The 23115-nt window shown below is 32.9% G+C and overlaps 9 non-coding genes across 9 annotated transcripts; all 9 read right to left on the reverse strand.

Moving 5' to 3' along the window:
- Positions 1 to 574: 574 nt before the first annotated feature.
- On the reverse strand, positions 575 to 646 carry TRNAP-AGG (transfer RNA proline (anticodon AGG)). The gene has a single exon. It is a non-coding gene; the product is annotated as a tRNA-Pro (tRNA).
- A 1217-nt stretch (positions 647 to 1863) lies between these two features.
- On the reverse strand, positions 1864 to 1935 carry TRNAP-AGG (transfer RNA proline (anticodon AGG)). Its single transcript has one exon. It is a non-coding gene; the product is annotated as a tRNA-Pro (tRNA).
- Positions 1936 to 4441: 2506 nt separating this feature from the next.
- TRNAP-AGG (transfer RNA proline (anticodon AGG)) lies at positions 4442 to 4513 on the reverse strand. The gene has a single exon. It is a non-coding gene; the product is annotated as a tRNA-Pro (tRNA).
- Positions 4514 to 7019: 2506 nt separating this feature from the next.
- Positions 7020 to 7091, reverse strand: TRNAP-AGG (transfer RNA proline (anticodon AGG)). The gene has a single exon. It is a non-coding gene; the product is annotated as a tRNA-Pro (tRNA).
- Positions 7092 to 9597: 2506 nt separating this feature from the next.
- On the reverse strand, positions 9598 to 9669 carry TRNAP-AGG (transfer RNA proline (anticodon AGG)). The gene has a single exon. It is a non-coding gene; the product is annotated as a tRNA-Pro (tRNA).
- A 3762-nt stretch (positions 9670 to 13431) lies between these two features.
- TRNAP-AGG (transfer RNA proline (anticodon AGG)) lies at positions 13432 to 13503 on the reverse strand. The gene has a single exon. It is a non-coding gene; the product is annotated as a tRNA-Pro (tRNA).
- Positions 13504 to 14719: 1216 nt separating this feature from the next.
- Positions 14720 to 14792, reverse strand: TRNAP-AGG (transfer RNA proline (anticodon AGG)). The gene has a single exon. It is a non-coding gene; the product is annotated as a tRNA-Pro (tRNA).
- Positions 14793 to 19863: 5071 nt separating this feature from the next.
- On the reverse strand, positions 19864 to 19935 carry TRNAP-AGG (transfer RNA proline (anticodon AGG)). Its single transcript has one exon. It is a non-coding gene; the product is annotated as a tRNA-Pro (tRNA).
- A 1217-nt stretch (positions 19936 to 21152) lies between these two features.
- TRNAP-AGG (transfer RNA proline (anticodon AGG)) lies at positions 21153 to 21224 on the reverse strand. The gene has a single exon. It is a non-coding gene; the product is annotated as a tRNA-Pro (tRNA).
- Between the last annotated feature and the right edge of the window lie 1891 nt (positions 21225 to 23115).

Genomic DNA, 23115 nt, shown 5'->3' on the forward strand with positions numbered 1-23115 from the left:
CAAGATTCATAAGTATGTACAAATTCTATTGGGAGTATGGCAAAAACAAAACTCAGTTGATGCTATTGACTTAGCCAATTGAGAAAATCAGATATATATAAACCATGAGATGCACCGTAAAAAGAAAGAGAGGGCTCGTCAGGGAATTGAACCAGGAACCTGTAGCGCCCAAAACGAAAATCATAGAATCATCAAGTAAGCATGTTTTATTTGATATCTTAACCAATTTTATGTGAAAATTATATTATTTTAAAGCAGTCACTAATGTGTACAAGGAGGAAATATTAGCATAAATAAAATATTTCCTAATAGTCAATAATTTTCTAAGTATACTTGCTTGAAAATTGCTGGGCAAAGTTTTATGATGCCCAGCAGTGTTTTTCTGATGGATAAAACCCAAGACATGTCACATGCTGTGTGCAGATAAGTACTTACAAATAATTATAGCAGTTTGACAAAAAACAAAATTCAATTGTGCAAATTAGTAAATACAATCTATTTTGAGAGTTTTGAAAAAACAACATTCAGTTGAAATTCACTACTATAAGAACCATTTCAAAGAATCTGAAAATCTGGGCTCGTCCGGGATTTGAACCCGGGACCTCTCGCACCCTAAGCGAGAATCATACCCCTAGACCAACGAGCCACCTATCTGAAGATTTTTCTTTGGATTTTTCAATTGATTTTTAGAAAATAGCTTTTTGTTTTTAAAACACCATATACATTTATGTAAAAATGAATTCGTAGAATAAATAAAATATTTCCTTATGGTCCAGTTGATAGTTTTCTAAGGTATGCATATAGGAAAAGTGCAGGGACAAGATTTGTGAGTGCCTACAGAGTTTGGGCTTCTCTCATGGACGAAGCTAAAGACTTGTCATTTGCAATGTACAAATCATGCTTCCAGACACAGAAGAAAGGCAAAAGAAAACCTTGCAATTTAATTTTTGAACTTTTTGTGTTTCAAAGTGAGACTATTCTTTTAAAACATTCAAAGCTATCTAGACAGAAGGGAACCTACAGTTTTCCTGATATACCACAATACGGTTGAAATTTTAATAAGTATGCTCTTATTTGTAGTACAACTAAAATGTTTCCGTAAGATTCTATTGATAGTTTTCTATGTGTGCTTATTTGGAAAGTGCAGTGACAAGATATAAAAATGGCAACAGAGTTTGGACTTGTCTGATCGATAAAACCCAAGACTTGTAAAAAGCTATGTGTAAATCATGCATAAATAGAAGAAAGGCAATAGGAAAATGATGAAGGCAAGATTCATAAGTATGTACAAATTCTATTGGGAGTATGGCAAAAACAAAACTCAGTTGATGCTATTGACTTAGCCAATTGAGAAAATCAGATATATATAAACCATGAGATGCACCGTAAAAAGAAAGAGAGGGCTCGTCAGGGAATTGAACCAGGAACCTGTAGCGCCCAAAACGAAAATCATAGAATCATCAAGTAAGCATGTTTTATTTGATATCTTAACCAATTTTATGTGAAAATTATATTATTTTAAAGCAGTCACTAATGTGTACAAGGTGGATATATTAGCATAAATAAAATATTTCCTAATAGTCAATAATTTTCTAAGTATACTTGCTTGAAAATTGCTGTGCAAAGTTTTATGATGCCCAGCAGAGTTTTTCTGATGGATAAAACCCAAGACATGTCACATGCTGTGTGCAGATAAGTACTTACAAATAATTTTAGCAGTTTGACAAATAACAAAATTCAATTGTGCAAATTAGTAAATACAATCTATTTTGAGAGTTTTGAAAAAACAACATTCACTTGAAATTCACTCAGGAAATTGACTACTATAAGATAATAGAACCATTTCAAAGAATCTGAAAATCTGGGCTCATCCGGGATTTGAACCCGGTACCTCTCGCACCCTAAGCGAGAATCATACCCCTAGACCAACGAGCCACCTCCCTGAAGATTTTTCTTTGGATTTTTCAATTGATTTTAAGAAAATAGCTTTTTGTTTTTAAAACACCATATACATTTATGTAAAAATTAATTTGTAGAATAAATAAAATATTTCCTTATGGTCCAGTAGATAGTTTTCTAAGGTATGCATATAGGAAAAGTGCAGGGACAAGATTTGTGAGTGCCTACAGAGTTTGGGCTTCTCTCATGGACGAAGCTAAAGACTTGTCATTTGCAATGTACAAATCATGCTTCCAGACACAGAAGAAAGGCAAAAGAAAACCTTGCAATTTCATTTTTGAACTTTTTGTGTTTCAAAGTGAGACTATTCTTTTAAAACATTCAAAGCTATCTAGACAGAAGGGAACCTGCAGTTTTCCTGATATACCACAATATGGTTGAAATTTTAATAAGTATGCTCTTATTTGTAGTACAACTAAAATGTTTCCGTAAGATTCTATTGATAGTTTTCTATGTGTGCTTATTTGGAAAGTGCAGTGACAAGATATAAAAATGGCGACAGAGTTTGGACTTGTCTGATCGATAAAACCCAAGACTTGTAAAAAGCTATGTGTAAATCATGCATAAATAGAAGAAAGGCAATAGGAAAATGATGAAGGCAAGATTCATAAGTATGTACAAATTCTATTGGGAGTATGGCAAAAACAAAACTCAGTTGATGCTATTGACTTAGCCAATTGAGAAAATCAGATATATATAAACCATGAGATGCACCGTAAAAAGAAAGAGAGGGCTCGTCAGGGAATTGAACCAGGGACCTGTCGCGCCCAAAACGAAAATCATAGAATCATCAAGTAAGCATGTTTTATTTGATATCTTAACCAATTTTATGTGAAAATTATATTATTTTAAAGCAGTCACTAATGTGTACAAGGAGGAAATATTAGCATAAATAAAATATTTCCTAATAGTCAATAATTTTCTAAGTATACTTGCTTGAAAATTGCTGTGCAAAGTTTTATGATGCCCACCAGTGTTTTTCTGATGGATAAAACCCAAGACATGTCACATGCTGTGTGCAGATAAGTACTTACAAATAATTTTAACAGTTTGACAAAAAACAAAATTCAATTGTGGAAATTAGTAAATACAATCTATTTTGAGAGTTTTGAAAAAACAACATTCAGTTGAAATTCACTCAGGAAATTGACTACAATAAGATAATAGAACCATTTCAAAGAATCTGAAAATTTGGGCTTGTCTGGGATTTGAACCCGGGAGCTCTCGCACCCTAAGCAAGAATCATACCCCTAGGCCAACAGGCCACCTACCTGAAAATTTTTCTTTGGATTTTTCAATTGATTTTAAGAAAATAGCTTTTTGTTTTTAAAACACCATATACATTTATGTAAAAATTAATTTGTAGAATAAATAAAATATTTCCTTATGGTCCAGTAGATAGTTTTCTAAGGTATGCATATAGGAAAAGTGCAGGGACAAGATTTGTGAGTGCCTACAGAGTTTGGGCTTCTCTCATGGACGAAGCTAAAGACTTGTCATTTGCAATGTACAAATCATGCTTCCAGACACAGAAGAAAGGCAAAAGAAAACCTTGCAATTTCATTTTTGAACTTTTTGTGTTTCAAAGTGAGACTATTCTTTTAAAACATTCAAAGCTATCTAGACAGAAGGGAACCTGCAGTTTTCCTGATATACCACAATATGGTTGAAATTTTAATAAGTATGCTCTTATTTGTAGTACAACTAAAATGTTTCCGTAAGATTCTATTGATAGTTTTCTATGTGTGCTTATTTGGAAAGTGCAGTGACAAGATATAAAAATGGCGACAGAGTTTGGACTTGTCTGATCGATAAAACCCAAGACTTGTAAAAAGCTATGTGTAAATCATGCATAAATAGAAGAAAGGCAATAGGAAAATGATGAAGGCAAGATTCATAAGTATGTACAAATTCTATTGGGAGTATGGCAAAAACAAAACTCAGTTGATGCTATTGACTTAGCCAATTGAGAAAATCAGATATATATAAACCATGAGATGCACCGTAAAAAGAAAGAGAGGGCTCGTCAGGGAATTGAACCAGGAACCTGTAGCGCCCAAAACGAAAATCATAGAATCATCAAGTAAGCATGTTTTATTTGATATCTTAACCAATTTTATGTGAAAATTATATTATTTTAAAGCAGTCACTAATGTGTACAAGGTGGATATATTAGCATAAATAAAATATTTCCTAATAGTCAATAATTTTCTAAGTATACTTGCTTGAAAATTGCTGTGCAAAGTTTTATGATGCCCAGCAGAGTTTTTCTGATGGATAAAACCCAAGACATGTCACATGCTGTGTGCAGATAAGTACTTACAAATAATTTTAGCAGTTTGACAAATAACAAAATTCAATTGTGCAAATTAGTAAATACAATCTATTTTGAGAGTTTTGAAAAAACAACATTCACTTGAAATTCACTCAGGAAATTGACTACTATAAGATAATAGAACCATTTCAAAGAATCTGAAAATCTGGGCTCATCCGGGATTTGAACCCGGTACCTCTCGCACCCTAAGCGAGAATCATACCCCTAGACCAACGAGCCACCTCCCTGAAGATTTTTCTTTGGATTTTTCAATTGATTTTTAGAAAATAGCTTTTTGTTTTTAAAACACCATATACATTTATGTAAAAATTAATTTGTAGAATAAATAAAATATTTCCTTATGGTCCAGTAGATAGTTTTCTAAGGTATGCATATAGAAAAAGTGCAGGGACAAGATTTGTGAGTGCCTACAGAGTTTGGGCTTCTCTCATGGACGAAGCTAAAGACTTGTCATTTGCAATGTACAAATCATGCTTCCAGACACAGAAGAAAGGCAAAAGAAAACCTTGCAATTTAATTTTTGAACTTTTTGTGTTTCAAAGTGAGACTATTCTTTTAAAACATTCAAAGCTATCTAGACTGAAGGGAACCTGCAGTTTTCCTGATATACCACAATACGGTTGAAATTTTAATAAGTATGCTCTTATTTGTAGTACAACTAAATTGTTTCCGTAAGATTCTATTGATAGTTTTCTATGTGTGCTTATTTGGAAAGTGCAGTGACAAGATATAAAAATGGCGACAGAGTTTGGACTTGTCTGATCGATAAAACCCAAGACTTGTAAAAAGCTATGTGTAAATCATGCATAAATAGAAGAAAGGCAATAGGAAAATGATGAAGGCAAGATTCATAAGTATGTACAAATTCTATTGGGAGTATGGCAAAAACAAAACTCAGTTGATGCTATTGACTTAGCCAATTGAGAAAATCAGATATATATAAACCATGAGATGCACCGTAAAAAGAAAGAGAGGGCTCGTCAGGGAATTGAACCAGGGACCTGTCGCGCCCAAAACGAAAATCATAGAATCATCAAGTAAGCATGTTTTATTTGATATCTTAACCAATTTTATGTGAAAATTATATTATTTTAAAGCAGTCACTAATGTGTACAAGGAGGAAATATTAGCATAAATAAAATATTTCCTAATAGTCAATAATTTTCTAAGTATACTTGCTTGAAAATTGCTGTGCAAAGTTTTATGATGCCCACCAGTGTTTTTCTGATGGATAAAACCCAAGACATGTCACATGCTGTGTGCAGATAAGTACTTACAAATAATTTTAACAGTTTGACAAAAAACAAAATTCAATTGTGGAAATTAGTAAATACAATCTATTTTGAGAGTTTTGAAAAAACAACATTCAGTTGAAATTCACTCAGGAAATTGACTACAATAAGATAATAGAACCATTTCAAAGAATCTGAAAATTTGGGCTTGTCTGGGATTTGAACCCGGGAGCTCTCGCACCCTAAGCAAGAATCATACCCCTAGGCCAACAGGCCACCTACCTGAAAATTTTTCTTTGGATTTTTCAATTGATTTTAAGAAAATAGCTTTTTGTTTTTAAAACACCATATACATTTATGTAAAAATTAATTTGTAGAATAAATAAAATATTTCCTTATGGTCCAGTAGATAGTTTTCTAAGGTATGCATATAGGAAAAGTGCAGGGACAAGATTTGTGAGTGCCTACAGAGTTTGGGCTTCTCTCATGGACGAAGCTAAAGACTTGTCATTTGCAATGTACAAATCATGCTTCCAGACACAGAAGAAAGGCAAAAGAAAACCTTGCAATTTCATTTTTGAACTTTTTGTGTTTCAAAGTGAGACTATTCTTTTAAAACATTCAAAGCTATCTAGACAGAAGGGAACCTGCAGTTTTCCTGATATACCACAATATGGTTGAAATTTTAATAAGTATGCTCTTATTTGTAGTACAACTAAAATGTTTCCGTAAGATTCTATTGATAGTTTTCTATGTGTGCTTATTTGGAAAGTGCAGTGACAAGATATAAAAATGGCGACAGAGTTTGGACTTGTCTGATCGATAAAACCCAAGACTTGTAAAAAGCTATGTGTAAATCATGCATAAATAGAAGAAAGGCAATAGGAAAATGATGAAGGCAAGATTCATAAGTATGTACAAATTCTATTGGGAGTATGGCAAAAACAAAACTCAGTTGATGCTATTGACTTAGCCAATTGAGAAAATCAGATATATATAAACCATGAGATGCACCGTAAAAAGAAAGAGAGGGCTCGTCAGGGAATTGAACCAGGAACCTGTAGCGCCCAAAACGAAAATCATAGAATCATCAAGTAAGCATGTTTTATTTGATATCTTAACCAATTTTATGTGAAAATTATATTATTTTAAAGCAGTCACTAATGTGTACAAGGTGGATATATTAGCATAAATAAAATATTTCCTAATAGTCAATAATTTTCTAAGTATACTTGCTTGAAAATTGCTGTGCAAAGTTTTATGATGCCCAGCAGAGTTTTTCTGATGGATAAAACCCAAGACATGTCACATGCTGTGTGCAGATAAGTACTTACAAATAATTTTAGCAGTTTGACAAATAACAAAATTCAATTGTGCAAATTAGTAAATACAATCTATTTTGAGAGTTTTGAAAAAACAACATTCACTTGAAATTCACTCAGGAAATTGACTACTATAAGATAATAGAACCATTTCAAAGAATCTGAAAATCTGGGCTCATCCGGGATTTGAACCCGGTACCTCTCGCACCCTAAGCGAGAATCATACCCCTAGACCAACGAGCCACCTCCCTGAAGATTTTTCTTTGGATTTTTCAATTGATTTTTAGAAAATAGCTTTTTGTTTTTAAAACACCATATACATTTATGTAAAAATTAATTTGTAGAATAAATAAAATATTTCCTTATGGTCCAGTAGATAGTTTTCTAAGGTATGCATATAGAAAAAGTGCAGGGACAAGATTTGTGAGTGCCTACAGAGTTTGGGCTTCTCTCATGGACGAAGCTAAAGACTTGTCATTTGCAATGTACAAATCATGCTTCCAGACACAGAAGAAAGGCAAAAGAAAACCTTGCAATTTAATTTTTGAACTTTTTGTGTTTCAAAGTGAGACTATTCTTTTAAAACATTCAAAGCTATCTAGACTGAAGGGAACCTGCAGTTTTCCTGATATACCACAATACGGTTGAAATTTTAATAAGTATGCTCTTATTTGTAGTACAACTAAATTGTTTCCGTAAGATTCTATTGATAGTTTTCTATGTGTGCTTATTTGGAAAGTGCAGTGACAAGATATAAAAATGGCGACAGAGTTTGGACTTGTCTGATCGATAAAACCCAAGACTTGTAAAAAGCTATGTGTAAATCATGCATAAATAGAAGAAAGGCAATAGGAAAATGATGAAGGCAAGATTCATAAGTATGTACAAATTCTATTGGGAGTATGGCAAAAACAAAACTCAGTTGATGCTATTGACTTAGCCAATTGAGAAAATCAGATATATATAAACCATGAGATGCACCGTAAAAAGAAAGAGAGGGCTCGTCAGGGAATTGAACCAGGGACCTGTCGCGCCCAAAACGAAAATCATAGAATCATCAAGTAAGCATGTTTTATTTGATATCTTAACCAATTTTATGTGAAAATTATATTATTTTAAAGCAGTCACTAATGTGTACAAGGAGGAAATATTAGCATAAATAAAATATTTCCTAATAGTCAATAATTTTCTAAGTATACTTGCTTGAAAATTGCTGTGCAAAGTTTTATGATGCCCACCAGTGTTTTTCTGATGGATAAAACCCAAGACATGTCACATGCTGTGTGCAGATAAGTACTTACAAATAATTTTAACAGTTTGACAAAAAACAAAATTCAATTGTGGAAATTAGTAAATACAATCTATTTTGAGAGTTTTGAAAAAACAACATTCAGTTGAAATTCACTCAGGAAATTGACTACAATAAGATAATAGAACCATTTCAAAGAATCTGAAAATTTGGGCTTGTCTGGGATTTGAACCCGGGAGCTCTCGCACCCTAAGCAAGAATCATACCCCTAGGCCAACAGGCCACCTACCTGAAAATTTTTCTTTGGATTTTTCAATTGATTTTAAGAAAATAGCTTTTTGTTTTTAAAACACCATATACATTTATGTAAAAATTAATTTGTAGAATAAATAAAATATTTCCTTATGGTCCAGTAGATAGTTTTCTAAGGTATGCATATAGGAAAAGTGCAGGGACAAGATTTGTGAGTGCCTACAGAGTTTGGGCTTCTCTCATGGACGAAGCTAAAGACTTGTCATTTGCAATGTACAAATCATGCTTCCAGACACAGAAGAAAGGCAAAAGAAAACCTTGCAATTTCATTTTTGAACTTTTTGTGTTTCAAAGTGAGACTATTCTTTTAAAACATTCAAAGCTATCTAGACAGAAGGGAACCTGCAGTTTTCCTGATATACCACAATATGGTTGAAATTTTAATAAGTATGCTCTTATTTGTAGTACAACTAAAATGTTTCCGTAAGATTCTATTGATAGTTTTCTATGTGTGCTTATTTGGAAAGTGCAGTGACAAGATATAAAAATGGCGACAGAGTTTGGACTTGTCTGATCGATAAAACCCAAGACTTGTAAAAAGCTATGTGTAAATCATGCATAAATAGAAGAAAGGCAATAGGAAAATGATGAAGGCAAGATTCATAAGTATGTACAAATTCTATTGGGAGTATGGCAAAAACAAAACTCAGTTGATGCTATTGACTTAGCCAATTGAGAAAATCAGATATATATAAACCATGAGATGCACCGTAAAAAGAAAGAGAGGGCTCGTCAGGGAATTGAACCAGGGACCTGTCGCGCCCAAAACGAAAATCATAGAATCATCAAGTAAGCATGTTTTATTTGATATCTTAACCAATTTTATGTGAAAATTATATTATTTTAAAGCAGTCACTAATGTGTACAAGGAGGAAATATTAGCATAAATAAAATATTTCCTAATAGTCAATAATTTTCTAAGTATACTTGCTTGAAAATTGCTGTGCAAAGTTTTATGATGCCCAGCAGAGTTTTTCTGATGGATAAAACCCAAGACATATCACATGCTGTGTGCAGATAAGTACTTACAAATAATTTTAGCAGTTTGACAAAAAACAAAATTCAATTGTGCAAATTAGTAAATACAATCTATTTTGAGAGTTTTGAAAAAACAACATTCAGTTGAAATTCACTCAGGAAATTGACTACTATAAGATAATAGAACCATTTCAAAGAATCTGAAAATCTGGGCTCATCCGGGATTTGAACCCGGTACCTCTCGCACCCTAAGCGAGAATCATACCCCTAGACCAACGAGCCACCTACCTGAAGATTTTTCTTTGGATTTTTCAATTGATTTTTAGAAAATAGCTTTTTGTTTTTAAAACACCATATACATTTATGTAAAAATTAATTTGTAGAATAAATAAAATATTTCCTTATGGTCCAGTAGATAGTTTTCTAAGGTATGCATATAGAAAAAGTGCAGGGACAAGATTTGTGAGTGCCTACAGAGTTTGGGCTTCTCTCATGGACGAAGCTAAAGACTTGTCATTTGCAATGTACAAATCATGCTTCCAGACACAGAAGAAAGGCAAAAGAAAACCTTGCAATTTAATTTTTGAACTTTTTGTGTTTCAAAGTGAGACTATTCTTTTAAAACATTCAAAGCTATCTAGACTGAAGGGAACCTGCAGTTTTCCTGATATACCACAATACGGTTGAATATTTAATAAGTATGCTCTTATTTGTAGTACAACTAAAATGTTTTCGTAAGATTCTATTGATAGTTTTCTATGTGTGCTTATTTGGAAAGTGCAGTGACAAGATATAAAAATGGCGACAGAGTTTGGACTTGTCTGATCGATAAAACCCAAGACTTGTAAATAGCTATGTGTAAATCATGCATAAATAGAAGAAAGGCAATAGGAAAATGATGAAGGCAAGATTCATAAGTATGTACAAATTCTATTGGGAGTATGGCAAAAACAAAACTCAGTTGATGCTATTGACTTAGCCAATTGAGAAAATCAGATATATATAAACCATGAGATGCACCGTAAAAAGAAAGAGAGGGCTCGTCAGGGAATTGAACCAGGGACCTGTCGCGCCCAAAATGAAAATCATAGAATCATCAAGTAAGCATGTTTTATTTGATATCTTAACCAATTTTATGTGAAAATTATATTAATTTAAAGCAGTCACTAATGTGTACAAGGAGGAAATATTAGCATAAATAAAATATTTCCTAATAGTCAATAATTTTCTAAGTATACTTGCTTGAAAATTGCTGTGCAAAGTTTTATGATGCCCACCAGTGTTTTTCTGATGGATAAAACCCAAGACATGTCACATGCTGTGTGCAGATAAGTACTTACAAATAATTATAGCAGTTTGACAAAAAACAAAATTCAATTGTGCAAATTAGTAAATACAATCTATTTTGAGAGTTTTGAAAAAACAACATTCAGTTGAAATTGACTACTATAAGATAATAGAACCATTTCAAAGAATCTGAAAATCTGGGCTCGTCCGGGATTTGAACCGAGGACCTCTCGCACCCTAAGCAAGAATCATACCCCTAGACCAACGAGCCACCTACCTGAAGATTTTTCTTTGGATTTTTCAATTGATTTTTAGAAAATAGCTTTTTGTTTTTAAAACACCATATACATTTATGTAAAAATGAATTTGTAGAATAAATAAAATATTTCCTTATGGTCCAGTAGATAGTTTTCTAAGGTATGCATATAGGAAAAGTGCAGGGACAAGATTTGTGAGTGCCTACAGAGTTTGGGCTTCTCTCATGGACGAAGCTAAAGACTTGTCATTTGCAATGTACAAATCATGCTTCCAGACACAGAAGAAAGGCAAAAGAAAACCTTGCAATTTCATTTTTGAACTTTTTGTGTTTCAAAGTGAGACTATTCTTTTAAAACATTCAAAGCTATCTAGACAGAAGGGAACCTGCAGTTTTCCTGATATACCACAATACGGTTGAAATTTTAATAAGTATGCTCTTATTTGTAGTACAACTAAAATGTTTCCGTAAGATTCTATTGATAGTTTTCTATGTGTGCTTATTTGGAAAGTGCAGTGACAAGATATAAAAATGGCGACAGAGTTTGGACTTGTCTGATTGATAAAACCCAAGACTTGTAAAAAGCTATGTGTAAATCATGCATAAATAGAAGAAAGGCAATAGGAAAATGATGAAGGCAAGATTCATAAGTATGTACAAATTCTATTGGGAGTATGGCAAAAACAAAACTCAGTTGATGCTATTGACTTAGCCAATTGAGAAAATCAGATATATATAAACCATGAGATGCACCATAAAAAGAAAGAGAGGGCTCGTCAGGGAATTGAACCAGGGACCTGTCGCGCCCAAAACGAAAATCATAGAATCATCAAGTAAGCATGTTTTATTTGATATCTTAACCAATTTTATGTGAAAATTATATTATTTTAAAGCAGTCACTAATGTGTACAAGGAGGAAATATTAGCATAAATAAAATATTTCCTAATAGTCAATAATTTTCTAAGTATACTTGCTTGAAAATTGCTGTGCAAAGTTTTATGATGCCCAGCAGAGTTTTTCTGATGGATAAAACCCAAGACATGTCACATGCTGTGTGCAGATAAGTACTTACAAATAATTTTAGCAGTTTGACAAAAAACAAAATTCAATTGTGCAAATTAGTAAATACAATCTATTTTGAGAGTTTTGAAAAAACAACATTCAGTTGAAATTCACTCAGGAAATTGACTACTATAAGATAATAGAACCATTTCAAAGAATCTGAAAATCTGGGCTCGTCCGGGATTTGAACCGAGGACCTCTCGCACCCTAAGCAAGAATCATACCCCTAGACCAACGAGCCACCTACCTGAAGATTTTTCTTTGGATTTTTCAATTGATTTTTAGAAAATAGCTTTTTGTTTTTAAAACACCATATACATTTATGTAAAAATGAATTTGTAGAATAAATAAAATATTTCCTTATGGTCCAGTAGATAGTTTTCTAAGGTATGCATATAGGAAAAGTGCAGGGACAAGATTTGTGAGTGCCTACAGAGTTTGGGCTTCTCTCATGGACGAAGCTAAAGACTTGTCATTTGCAATGTACAAATCATGCTTCCAGACACAGAAGAAAGGCAAAAGAAAACCTTGCAATTTCATTTTTGAACTTTTTGTGTTTCAAAGTGAGACTATTCTTTTAAAACATTCAAAGCTATCTAGACAGAAGGGAACCTGCAGTTTTCCTGATATACCACAATACGGTTGAAATTTTAATAAGTATGCTCTTATTTGTAGTACAACTAAAATGTTTCCGTAAGATTCTATTGATAGTTTTCTATGTGTGCTTATTTGGAAAGTGCAGTGACAAGATATAAAAATGGCGACAGAGTTTGGACTTGTCTGATTGATAAAACCCAAGACTTGTAAAAAGCTATGTGTAAATCATGCATAAATAGAAGAAAGGCAATAGGAAAATGATGAAGGCAAGATTCATAAGTATGTACAAATTCTATTGGGAGTATGGCAAAAACAAAACTCAGTTGATGCTATTGACTTAGCCAATTGAGAAAATCAGATATATATAAACCATGAGATGCACCATAAAAAGAAAGAGAGGGCTCGTCAGGGAATTGAACCAGGGACCTGTCGCGCCCAAAACGAAAATCATAGAATCATCAAGTAAGCATGTTTTATTTGATATCTTAACCAATTTTATGTGAAAATTATATTATTTTAAAGCAGTCACTAATGTGTACAAGGAGGAAATATTAGCATAAATAAAATATTTCCTAATAGTCAATAATTTTCTAAGTATACTTGCTTGAAAATTGCTGGGCAAAGTTTTATGATGCCCAGCAGTGTTTTTCTGATGGATAAAACCCAAGACATGTCACATGCTGTGTGCAGATAAGTACTTACAAATAATTATAGCAGTTTGACAAAAAACAAAATTCAATTGTGCAAATTAGTAAATACAATCTATTTTGAGAGTTTTGAAAAAACAACATTCAGTTGAAATTCACTACTATAAGAACCATTTCAAAGAATCTGAAAATCTGGGCTCGTCCGGGATTTGAACCCGGGACCTCCCGCACCCTAAGCGAGAATCATACCCCTAGACCAACGAGCCACCTATCTGAAGATTTTTCTTTGGATTTTTCAATTGATTTTTAGAAAATAGCTTTTTGTTTTTAAAACACCATATACATTTATGTAAAAATGAATTCGTAGAATAAATAAAATATTTCCTTATGGTCCAGTTGATAGTTTTCTAAGGTTTGCATATAGGAAAAGTGCAGGGACAAGATTTGTGAGTGCCTACAGAGTTTGGGCTTCTCTCATGGACGAAGCTAAAGACTTGTCATTTGCAATGTACAAATCATGCTTCCAGACACAGAAGAAAGGCAAAAGAAAACCTTGCAATTTAATTTTTGAACTTTTTGTGTTTCAAAGTGAGACTATTCTTTTAAAACATTCAAAGCTATCTAGACAGAAGGGAACCTACAGTTTTCCTGATATACCACAATACGGTTGAAATTTTAATAAGTATGCTCTTATTTGTAGTACAACTAAAATGTTTCCGTAAGATTCTATTGATAGTTTTCTATGTGTGCTTATTTGGAAAGTGCAGTGACAAGATATAAAAATGGCAACAGAGTTTGGACTTGTCTGATCGATAAAACCCAAGACTTGTAAAAAGCTATGTGTAAATCATGCATAAATAGAAGAAAGGCAATAGGAAAATGACGAAGGCAAGATTCATAAGTATGTACAAATTCTATTGGGAGTATGGCAAAAACAAAACTCAGTTGATGCTATTGACTTAGCCAATTGAGAAAATCAGATATATATAAACCATGAGATGCACCGTAAAAAGAAAGAGAGGGCTCGTCAGGGAATTGAACCAGGAACCTGTAGCGCCCAAAACGAAAATCATAGAATCATCAAGTAAGCATGTTTTATTTGATATCTTAACCAATTTTATGTGAAAATTATATTATTTTAAAGCAGTCACTAATGTGTACAAGGTGGATATATTAGCATAAATAAAATATTTCCTAATAGTCAATAATTTTCTAGGTATACTTGCTTGAAAATTGCTGTGCAAAGTTTTATGATGCCCAGCAGAGTTTTTCTGATGGATAAAACCCAAGACATGTCACATGCTGTGTGCAGATAAGTACTTACAAATAATTTTAGCAGTTTGACAAATAACAAAATTCAATTGTGCAAATTAGTAAATACAATCTATTTTGAGAGTTTTGAAAAAACAACATTCACTTGAAATTCACTCAGGAAATTGACTACTATAAGATAATAGAACCATTTCAAAGAATCTGAAAATCTGAGCTCATCCGGGATTTGAACCCGGGACCTCTCACACCCTAAGCGAGTATCATACCCCTAGACCAACGAGCCACCTACCTGAAAATTTTTCTTTGGATTTTTCAATTGATTTTTAGAAAATAGCTTTTTGTTTTTAAAACACCATATACATTTATGTAAAAATGAATTTGTAGAATAAATAAAATATTTCCTTATGGTCCAGTTGATAGTTTTCTAAGGTATGCATATAGGAAAAGTGCAGGGACAAGATTTGTGAGTGCCTACAAAGTTTGGGCTTCTCTCATGGACGAAGCTAAAGACTTGTCATTTGCAATGTACAAATCATGCTTCCAGACACAGAAGAAAGGCAAAAGAAAACCTTGCAATTTCATTTTTGAACGTTTTGTGTTTCAAAGTGAGACTATTCTTTTAAAACATTCAAAGCTATCTAGACAGAAGGGAACCTGCAGTTTTCCTGATATACCACAATACGGTTGAAATTTTAATAAGTATGCTCTTATTTGTAGTACAACTAAAATGTTTCCGTAAGATTCTATTGATAGTTTTCTATGTGTGCTTATTTGGAAAGTGCAGTGACAAGATATAAAAATGGCGACAGAGTTTGGACTTGTCTGATCGATAAAACCCAAGACTTGTAAAAAGCTATGTGTAAATCATGCATAAATAGAAGAAAGGCAATAGGAAAATGATGAAGGCAAGATTCATAAGTATGTACAAATTCTATTGGGAGTATGGCAAAAACAAAACTCAGTTGATGCTATTGACTTAGCCAATTGAGAAAATCAGATATATATAAACCATGAGATGCACCGTAAAAAGAAAGAGAGGGCTCGTCAGGGAATTGAACCAGGGACCTGTCGCGCCCAAAACGAAAATCATAGAATCATCAAGTAAGCATGTTTTATTTGATATCTTAACCAATTTTATGTGAAAATTATATTATTTTAAAGCAGTCACTAATGTGTACAAGGTGGAAATATTAGCATAAATAAAATATTTCCTAATAGTCAATAATTATCTAAGTATACTTGCTTGAAAATTGCTGTGCAAAGTTTTATGATGCCCAGCAGAGTTTTTCTGATGGATAAAACCCAAGACATGTCACATGCTGTGTGCAGATAAGTACTTACAAATAATTTTAGCAGTTTGACAAATAACAAAATTCAATTGTGCAAATTAGTAAATACAATCTATTTTGAGAGTTTTGAAAAAACAACATTCACTTGAAATTCACTCAGGAAATTGACTACTATAAGATAATAGAACCATTTCAAAGAATCTGAAAATCTGAGCTCATCCGGGATTTGAACCCGGGACCTCTCACACCCTAAGCGAGTTTCATACCCCTAGACCAACGAGCCACCTACCTGAAGATTTTTCTTTGGATTTTTCAATTGATTTTTAGAAAATAGCTTTTTGTTTTTAAAACACCATATACATTTATGTAAAAATGAATTTGTAGAATAAATAAAATATTTCCTTATGGTCCAGTTGATAGTTTTCTAAGGTATGCATATAGGAAAAGTGCAGGGACAAGATTTGTGAGTGCCTACAAAGTTTGGGCTTCTCTCATGGACGAAGCTAAAGACTTGTCATTTGCAATGTACAAATCATGCTTCCAGACACAGAAGAAAGGCAAAAGAAAACCTTGCAATTTCATTTTTGAACGTTTTGTGTTTCAAAGTGAGACTATTCTTTTAAAACATTCAAAGCTATCTAGACAGAAGGGAACCTGCAGTTTTCCTGATATACCACAATACGGTTGAAATTTTAATAAGTATGCTCTTATTTGTAGTACAACTAAAATGTTTCCGTAAGATTCTATTGATAGTTTTCTATGTGTGCTTATTTGGAAAGTGCAGTGACAAGATATAAAAATGGCGACAGAGTTTGGACTTGTCTGATCGATAAAACCCAAGACTTGTAAAAAGCTATGTGTAAATCATGCATAAATAGAAGAAAGGCAATAGGAAAATGATGAAGGCAAGATTCATAAGTATGTACAAATTCTATTGGGAGTATGGCAAAAACAAAACTCAGTTGATGCTATTGACTTAGCCAATTGAGAAAATCAGATATATATAAACCATGAGATGCACCGTAAAAAGAAAGAGAGGGCTCGTCAGGGAATTGAACCAGGGACCTGTCGCGCCCAAAACGAAAATCATAGAATCATCAAGTAAGCATGTTTTATTTGATATCTTAACCAATTTTATGTGAAAATTATATTATTTTAAAGCAGTCACTAATGTGTACAAGGTGGAAATATTAGCATAAATAAAATATTTCCTAATAGTCAATAATTATCTAAGTATACTTGCTTGAAAATTGCTGTGCAAAGTTTTATGATGCCCAGCAGAGTTTTTCTGATGGATAAAACCCAAGACATGTCACATGCTGTGTGCAGATAAGTACTTACAAATAATTTTAGCAGTTTGACAAATAACAAAATTCAATTGTGCAAATTAGTAAATACAATCTATTTTGAGAGTTTTGAAAAAACAACATTCACTTGAAATTCACTCAGGAAATTGACTACTATAAGATAATAGAACCATTTCAAAGAATCTGAAAATCTGAGCTCATCCGGGATTTGAACCCGGGACCTCTCACACCCTAAGCGAGTTTCATACCCCTAGACCAACGAGCCACCTACCTGAAGATTTTTCTTTGGATTTTTCAATTGATTTTTAGAAAATAGCTTTTTGTTTTTAAAACACCATATACATTTATGTAAAAATGAATTTGTAGAATAAATAAAATATTTCCTTATGGTCCAGTTGATAGTTTTCTAAGGTATGCATATAGGAAAAGTGCAGGGACAAGATTTGTGAGTGCCTACAAAGTTTGGGCTTCTCTCATGGACGAAGCTAAAGACTTGTCATTTGCAATGTACAAATCATGCTTCCAGACACAGAAGAAAGGCAAAAGAAAACCTTGCAATTTCATTTTTGAACGTTTTGTGTTTCAAAGTGAGACTATTCTTTTAAAACATTCAAAGCTATCTAGACAGAAGGGAACCTGCAGTTTTCCTGATATACCACAATACGGTTGAAATTTTAATAAGTATGCTCTTATTTGTAGTACAACTAAAATGTTTCTGTAAGATTCTATTGATAGTTTTCTATGTGTGCTTATTTGGAAAGTGCAGTGACAAGATATAAAAATGGCGACAGAGTTTGGACTTGTCTGATCGATAAAACCCAAGACTTGTAAAAAGCTATGTGTAAATCATGCATAAATAGAAGAAAGGCAATAGGAAAATGATGAAGGCAAGATTCATAAGTATGTACAAATTCTATTGGGAGTATGGCAAAAACAAAACTCAGTTGATGCTATTGACTTAGCCAATTGAGAAAATCATATATATATAAACCATGAGATGCACCGTAAAAAGAAAGAGAGGGCTCGTCAGGGAATTGAACCAGGGACCTGTCGCGCCCAAAACGAAAATCATAGAATCATCAAGTAAGCATGTTTTATTTGATATCTTAACTAATTTTATGTGAAAATTATATTATTTTAAAGCAGTCACTAATGTGTACAAGGAGGAAATATTAGCATAAATAAAATATTTCCTAATAGTCAATAATTTTCTAAGTATACTTGCTTGAAAATTGCTGTGCAAAGTTTTATGATGCCCAGCAGAGTTTTTCTGATGGATAAAACCCAAGACATGTCACATGCTGTGTGCAGATAAGTACTTACAAATAATTTTAGCAGTTTGACAAAAAACAAAATTCAATTGTGCAAATTAGTAAATACAATCTATTTTGAGAGTTTTGAAAAAACAACATTCAGTTGAAATTCACTACTATAAGATAATAGAACCATTTCAAAGAATCTGACAATCTGGGCTCGTCCAGGATTTGAACCCATAACCTCTCGCACCCTAAGCGAGAATCATACCCCTAGACCAACGAGCCACCTACCTGAAGATTTTTCTTTGGATTTTTCAATTGATTTTTAGAAAATAGCTTTTTGTTTTTAAAACACCATATACATTTATGTAAAAATGAATTTGTAGAATAAATAAAATATTTCCTTATGGTCCAGTTGATAGTTTTCTAAGGTATGCATATAGGAAAAGTGCAGGGACAAGATTTGTGAGTGCCTACAGAGTTTGGGCTTCTCTCATGGACAAAGCTAAAGACTTGTCATTTGCAATGTACAAATCATGCTTCCAGACACAGAAGAAAGGCAAAAGAAAACCTTGCAATTTAATTTTTGAACTTTTTGTGTTTCAAAGTGAGACTATTCTTTTAAAACATTCAAAGCTATCTAGACAGAAGGGAACCTACAGTTTTCCTGATATACCACAATACGGTTGAAATTTTAATAAGTATGCTCTTATTTGTAGTACAACTAAAATGTTTCCGTAAGATTCTATTGATAGTTTTCTATGTGTGCTTATTTGGAAAGTGCAGTGACAAGATATAAAAATGGCGACAGAGTTTGGACTTGTCTGATCGATAAAACCCAAGACTTGTAAAAAGCTATGTGTAAATCATGCATAAATAGAAGAAAGGCAATAGGAAAATGATGAAGGCAAGATTCATAAGTATGTACAAATTCTATTGGGAGTATGGCAAAAACAAAACTCAGTTGATGCTATTGACTTAGCCAATTGAGAAAATCAGATATATATAAACCATGAGATGCACCGTAAAAAGAAAGAGAGGGCTCGTCAGGGAATTGAACCAGGGACCTGTAGCGCCCAAAACGAAAATCATAGAATCATCAAGTAAGCATGTTTTATTTGATATCTTAACCAATTTTATGTGAAAATTATATTATTTTAAAGCAGTCACTAATGTGTACAAGGTGGAAATATTAGCATAAATAAAATATTTCCTAATAGTCAATAATTTTCTAAGTATACTTGCTTGAAAATTGCTGTGCAAAGTTTTATGATGCCCAGCAGAGTTTTTCTGATGGATAAAACCCAAGACATGTCACATGCTGTGTGCAGATAAGTACTTACAAATAATTTTAGCAGTTTGACAAAAAACAAAATTCAATTGTGCAAATTAGTAAATACAATCTATTTTGAGAGTTTTGAAAAAACAACATTCAGTTGAAATTCACTCAGGAAATTGACTACTATAAGATAATAGAACCATTTCAAAGAATCTGTAAATCTGGGCTCGTCCGGGATTTGAACCCGGGACCTCTCACACCCTAAGCGAGAATCATACCCCTAGACCAACGAGCCACCTACCTGAAGATTTTTCTTTGGATTTTTCAATCGATTTTTAGAAAATAGCTTTTTGTTTTTAAAACACCATATACATTTATGTAAAAATGAATTTGTAGAATAAATAAAATATTTCCTTATGGTCCAGTAGATAGTTTTCTAAGGTATGCATATAGGAAAAGTGCAGGGACAAGATTTGTGAGTGCCTACAGAGTTTGGGCTTCTCTCATGGACGAAGCTAAAGACTTGTCATTTGCAATGTACAAATCATGCTTCCAGACACAGAAGAAAGGCAAAAGAAAACCTTGCAATTTCATTTTTGAACTTTTTGTGTTTCAAAGTGAGACTATTCTTTTAAAACATTCAAAGCTATCTAGACAGAAGGGAACCTGCAGTTTTCCTGATATACCACAATACGATTGAAATTTTAATAAGTATGCTCTTATTTGTAGTACAACTAAAATGTTTCCGTAAGATTCTATTGATAGTTTTCTATGTGTGCTTATTTGGAAAGTGCAGTGACAAGATATAAAAATGGCGACAGAGTTTGGACTTGTCTGATCGATAAAACCCAAGACTTGTAAAAAACTATGTGTAAATCATGCATAAATAGAAGAAAGGCAATAGGAAAATGATGAAGGCAAGATTCATAAGTATGTACAAATTCTATTGGGAGTATGGCAAAAACAAAACTCAGTTGATGCTATTGACTTAGCCAATTGAGAAAATCAGATATATATAAACCATGAGATGCACCATAAAATGAAAGAGAGGGCTCGTCAGGGAATTGAACCAGGGACCTGTCGCGCCCAAAACGAAAATCATAGAATCATCAAGTAAGCATGTTTTATTTGATATCTTAACCAATTTTATGTGAAAATTATATTATTTTAAAGCAGTCACTAATGTGTACAAGGAGGAAATATCAGCATAAATAAAATATTTCCTAATAGTCAATAATTTTCTAAGTATACTTGCTTGAAAATTGCTGTGCAAAGTTTTATGATGCCCAGCAGTGTTTTTCTGATGGATAAAACCCAAGACATGTCACATGCTGTGTGCATATAAGTACTTACAAATAATTATAGCAGTTTGACAAAAAACAAAATTCAATTGTGCAAATTAGTAAATACAATCTATTTTGAGAGATTTGAAAAAACAACATTCAGTTGAAATTCTCTCAGGAAATTGACTACTATAAGATAATAGAACCATTTCAAAGAATCTGAAAATCTGGGCTCGTCCGGGATTTGAACCCGGGACCTCTCGCACCCTAAGCGAGAATCATACCCCTCGACCAACGAGCCACCTACCTGAAGATTTTTCTTTGGATTTTTCAATTGATTTTTAGAAAATAGCTTTTTGTTTTTAAAACACCATATACATTTATGTAAAAATGAATTTGTAGAATAAATAAAATATTTCCTTATGGTCCAGTTGATAGTTTTCTAAGGTATGCATATAGGAAAAGTGCAGGGACAAGATTTGTGAGTGCCTACAGAGTTTGGGCTTCTCTCATGGACGAAGCTAAAGACTTGTCATTTGCAATGTACAAATCATGCTTCCAGACACAGAAGAAAGGCAAAAGAAAACCTTGCAATTTCATTTTTGAACGTTTTGTGTTTCAAAGTGAGACTATTCTTTTAAAACATTCAAAGCTATCTAGACAGAAGGGAACCTGCAGTTTTCCTGATATACCACAATACGGTTGAAATTTTAATAAGTATGTTCTTATTTGTAGTACAACTAAAATGTTTCCGTAAGATTCTATTGATAGTTTTCTATGTGTGCTTATTTGGAAAGTGCAGTGACAAGATATAATAATGGCGACAGAGTTTGGACTTGTCTGATCGATAAAACCCAAGACTTGTAAAAAGCTATGTGTAAATCATGCATAAATAGAAGAAAGGCAATAGGAAAATGATGAAGGCAAGATTCATAAGTATGTACAAATTCTATTGGGAGTATGGCAAAAACAAAACTCAGTTGATGCTATTGACTTAGCCAATTGAGAAAATCAGATATATATAAACCATGAGATGCACCGTAAAAAGAAAGAGAGGGCTCGTCAGGGAATTGAACCAGGGACCTGTCGCGCCCAAAACGAAAATCATAGAATCATCAAGTAAGCATGTTTTATTTGATATCTTAACCAATTTTATGTGAAAATTATATTATTTTAAAGCAGTCACTAATGTGTACAAGGAGGAAATATTAGCATAAATAAAATATTTCCTAATAGTCAATAATTTTCTAAGTATACTTGCTTGAAAATTGCTGTGCAAAGTTTTATGATGCCCAGCAGAGTTTTTCTGATGGATAAAACCCAAGACATGTCACATGCTGTGTGCAGATAAGTACTTACAAATAATTTTAGCAGTTTGACAAAAAACAAAATTCAATTGTGCAAATTAGTAAATACAATCTATTTTGAGAGTTTTGAAAAAACAACATTCAGTTGAAATTCACTCAGGAAATTGACTACTATAAGATAATAGAACCATTTCAAAGAATCTGAAAATCTGGGCTCGTCCAGGGTTTGAACCCGGGACCTCTCACACCCTAATCGAGAATCATACCCCTAGACCAACGAGCCACCTACTTGAAGATATTTCTTTGGATTTTTCAATTGATTTTTAGAAAATAGCTTTTTGTTTTTAAAACACCATATACATTTATGTAAAAATGAATTTGTAGAATAAATAAAATATTTCCTTATGGTCCAGTAGATAGTTTTCTAAGGTATGCATATAGGAAAAGTGCAGGGACAAGATTTGTGAGTGCCTACAGAGTTTGGGCTTCTCTCATGGACGAAGCTAAAGACTTGTCATTTGCAATGTACAAATCATGCTTCCAGACACAGAAGAAAGGCAAAAGAAAACCTTGCAATTTCATTTTTGAACTTTTTGTGTTTCAAAGTGAGACTATTCTTTTAAAACATTCAAAGCTATCTAGACAGAAGGGAACCTGCAGTTTTCCTGATATACCACAATACAGTTGAAATTTTAATAAGTATGCTCTTATTTGTAGTACAACTAAAATGTTTCCGTAAGATTCTATTGATAGTTTTCTATGTGTGCTTATTTGGAAAGTGCAGTGACAAGATATAAAAATGGCGACAGAGTTTGGACTTGTCTGATCGATAAAACCCAAGACTTGTAAAAAACTATGTGTAAATCATGCATAAATAGAAGAAAG

Source organism: Taudactylus pleione, unplaced genomic scaffold, assembly GCF_031769625.1.
Source record: "Taudactylus pleione unplaced genomic scaffold, aTauple2 ptg000317l, whole genome shotgun sequence".
In the NCBI taxonomy this organism is placed as follows: domain Eukaryota; kingdom Metazoa; phylum Chordata; class Amphibia; order Anura; family Myobatrachidae; genus Taudactylus; species Taudactylus pleione.